The 4299-nt window shown below is 45.1% G+C and overlaps 1 non-coding gene across 1 annotated transcript; it reads right to left on the reverse strand.

Annotated features, from left to right (window-relative positions):
* Positions 1-3373: 3373 nt before the first annotated feature.
* Positions 3374-3447, reverse strand: TRNAI-AAU (transfer RNA isoleucine (anticodon AAU)). The gene has a single exon. It is a non-coding gene; the product is annotated as a tRNA-Ile (tRNA).
* Between the last annotated feature and the right edge of the window lie 852 nt (positions 3448-4299).

Here is a 4299-nt window from a genome sequence, read left to right on the forward strand (position 1 = left end):
TTGACTTCGCCTCTGGCATCACCGCGATACTCCGAATAGTTCCGCCTCTATCGAGCCTCGCCGCAGCACCCACTGAGAGGATGGTCAGCTGCCTCCCTCAGCCTCATTGTCAACTTTGCCTCTAGCCCTCGTCGTGGTTCTCCAAACAGCCCCGCCTCTGTTGAGCATCACCATGGCTACCCACGGAGGGGGTCGCATACTGCCTCCCTCAGCCTCACCATCGACTTCACCTTCGGCCTTTGTCGTGGTGCTCCGGAAAGCCCCGCCTCTGTCGAGCATCACCACAGCTACCCACAGAAGGGGTCGGCGTTGATGGTTCTACCAGTGTAGCTCGGGAGAGGTTGATGTTGCTCCACTTGTTTGCGGTTGGGTGGAAGCCTTTTTGGGTTGCTTTGTTTTTTGACATTTCGAGGCCACATGCGATGCTTGTGGCGTCTACCCTTGCATCCCTCGGCGATGCTACGGCCGGCGGCCGACATGAAGTGCTTGAGCATTCAGCGGTTCAACATCATATCCTTAGATGTGTTACTGATGGCAATAAAAATCTTTAGAGTTTCTTTGAAAGCTCCTTCGTCGGGAAGGGTGTCGGTTTCAGGTTGCAAGCTTAGCGTGACTCCTGCCAGTGCGTTGGTAGTTACCTGAGTGGCTGCTCCGATCGCCGGTAACGAAGAGGACTAGAACATCCCTGCAAGGCTCACGATATTTTGTTTATCTTTCTCAAGGATGTTCTTGTATGCACTTCAATGTAATCCTTTTCATATCTATATGAATATCCTCCCGGCTTCTAAAAAAAATTAAGGATGCTAGAGATGGGAATCAACAAGGTAAGGAATGGATCAGCGGGTGCAGACCTTGTCGGTGGTGATGATCTGGTCATCTAGGATTCGAGGTAGGTTGTAGGCGTAGCTGAGAAGGGGCAACATCTTATCTCGGTACACTCCATGGAGAGGATGCCCTCCAGGTACTCGTCGATGGCCGAACGCAGGTCCCCGGGCGTCGCTACCACCACCAGCGCAGTGCCCTACAGCCGCATGAGTTCAGATCTGGTGGCCGGGCGGCGGCGTGCAAGCGTACCAGGACTGCACTGTGGTGGTAGCAGACCAGGAAATCTCGCACTCTCCTTCTAGTTTCTTTCTTCTTCCTCCCTTCCAATGTTCTGCAGTACAAAAAAGGAGGCATCTGATCCATGCGACTTACAAATAACAGCGGTTATCACGAATTTATTTATAATGATAAATGAGATTTTATTAGTCACAAACCTGCATGTATGTCTCCTGTTGCTCAAAGAAATCTTAGCAATCAACCAAGTGATCTGCCTTCTAAACAAATAGAAATTCTGTAGTAACCACAAATGAGATTTTATTAGTCACAAAAACATCATTCATTAGTTATCTGCCTTCTAACCAAACAACATCCATTAGTCACCAAAGGCAATAAACCATTTCATATTCTTTTACCAAATATTCAAAATTTCGGAAGTGAACTTTTTTTGCCTTCTAACCAGTTGAAACACAGATTATCCAACCACATGTGACATGTTACAATATTGAGAGGACATTAGGAATAAAGCTTTTCATCATACAAAGACAAATAGGAAAGAAATATACAACCACCTATAATACTGATCTCTTTCAATTGCTTGGAATCCATATTTGGTGTTCAGTGCTCAGCTAGAACTTGGCATATAGGGAGCACACTACTGATGGGATGACACCCTAGAGAACTAATCCAATGAGTGGTAAACTGAATGAATTGATGACAACAATGATGCTCACTCGTTTAAAATTCTCCTCCTAACAGAAAAGTAGGATATAGATTACAAAATGACATGCATGTGCATCCACAGCTAGCTAACTGGATTTCATTTCAGGTTTTGCTTTTCCAGTAAACAGTAGGCACAAAGCACCTAAAATAGGCCGCAAAAGTGCTGGAATACTATCGACATCGCCTCAGTCGTAGAGAACAAATGTACAACAAAATGATCCAAGTAACGTTATGTAGCAATGTATCCAAGTTACAACGTTCAAAGGAAGCATCAACAGCTAGTCGATGGATCCAGAGTTCTGACTTCATGGAATTTTCAAGTGACATCCTAACTTAGTCAGAGCATGGTAAATATCTTACAATGCCAACTCAAACCGCTTGTTAGAAGAGGCATCCATGCATGGTAAATATCTTCGAGTTGATCTTAATGCCTCAATGCTAATGGCCAGCTTCTCTGGCATAGGCACAAGCACATGGTGTGCACGTTCGGGCAACCAAAACACATGGTCGAGGCACGAAGCTGCAGCTTTGCGAGGAGCTACTCTACCCCATATTTGATCATCATACCCTGCCCTGCCCCAGATCCTGTGCGGCGGGGAATGAAACGCTCCTGGCCCACCATGTGACGTCTAGGTTTCGGAGGAGATCGAACCACCTGAGCAAACGACCTCGAATCTCCGCCAAGAGTTGTCCAACCCCCGCTCGATCCTACACCAAAAAGGGGACAGGTCGACGGGTTGCTCGGTTTGGCTTGAGATCGAAACAGGATTTCAATTTCGTTTTATAATTTTTTTTTCACGGGTAAAGAAACCAAAATTCGTAAAATTTCAGTCATTGTTTATCCTCAGGGTTATATATATCAGTGAAAGAAAATTTTAAAATTAAATATTTTGTTCCTTTTCAAAATTCACAAATTCTAATCCCTGCTGAGCACCACTACCAACTCACAGTAACCCACCGCCACGCTCCTACGATTAGGTCATACGAAAGATCTTGTTTTATGTGATAGCACATATCTTCTCTCTCCTCTTCAACTCAACCGTTAGATTAGAAGATGTATGACTGAATCAGAGTCTTATAAAAATCTTTTTATAAAAAAAAATCCTATAGTGCTTCCCACTCCTACCCATAGATGCCTGAGTTTCGTCGCCAAATCCGAACTAGGGCTAGAGAGGAGGCCACGGACTGATTGCGAGATCTTGTACCTGATCTGGGCTTGCTCCGTGTTCCCGCGCTCGGGATTCCATGGAGATCGCGGCAGCGCCACCCAACCGGCCGTCGACGGCTGCAGTACGGCGAGAGCCTTACTATCGTCCTATCAGCAGCCCCTTCCCTACGCTAGGTTCCCTGCGGTATGATCTCCATCTCGACTCTGACTCGTCATACTCGTACGGCCAAGCCACGAATCCACGGCCGTCTAAAAAAAAAACACGAATCAATCCACCACCAGGGCAGGCAACGAAGCTAAAATTAAAATATTTGTGATGTACTATAGTGAAAAAATTTAGTCTGTATAAATATGATCAAAATAAATTGATTACTACTGAAATTTTGATGCTTCGGATTTATTAGAAAAAACAAAACAGGGCAAAAGCAAAAATACCACTGCTGGCCCATGCAGGTCTCGAACCTGCGACCTTCGCGTTATTAGCACGACGCTCTAACCAACTGAGCTAATAGGCCATTTTGAAACCGAAATGCGCCAAAACCTCTAAATCTAATGCACCCATTTATTAGTACGTGAAAAGCTTTTCATTTACCAACTTTCCCTCTAAAATGAAGCCAAGTTTCTGAAGACAAAAATACTTCTATGATATCCTTGCAGAAGATAAGGTACTTGATTTAAGAGCCAAAACTTAAAACATGTCACAAAAAAATTTTATGGCTAAGTAATCGATATAGATCCGACGTAAAGCGCAGGGCCATATATCATCGTATCTACATATCTACTAAATAACAGCAACATAACGGCATGCTGAAAGATTCTCAATTTCTGATACCTTCTTCTTTCTGAGCTGAGCACTCTGTTTGTATTTCTCCTTCCAGCGAATGCACTCCAAATCAAGCCGACACATTTCAAACTGACTGGCATCTTTAACAGCTCTAGCATGAGAAAAGGGGGCAAACGCGTAGCCAAATATGACTTGCCGGCTCTCCCAACATAGCATTGCAGGATGAATTTTATGTGTGCACACTGTATGCTAGTCTTCACCTTCAGTGTTCCAACTCAGCAATCGCCGGCAAGTCATCCTTGGCTACACGTTGTCCAGCTAGCCTCCTTCCCACATGCAAGAGCGAAAAGATGGCAAACATATTCCAAGGAGCAACGCATTCACTGACAGGATCGCGTTGCAGTTCAGGGAAAGAGGAAAAGCTACTGGTCTGCGAGTTCATGGCGCCAAGAAGCGAAACTAGCAGCTGAGAATAGTTTGCTCCCAAGAAGCATCAACTGGGAAGACGATCTATGGGTGGTGCATTGCAGATGTGTAGCATGGCCTGCGCTTCTTATAGTGGAGTTCGCTAGCTTCTTGGCGT

This window comes from Phragmites australis, chromosome 17 (assembly GCF_958298935.1).
Source record: "Phragmites australis chromosome 17, lpPhrAust1.1, whole genome shotgun sequence".
Taxonomy (NCBI): Eukaryota; Viridiplantae; Streptophyta; class Magnoliopsida; order Poales; family Poaceae; genus Phragmites; species Phragmites australis.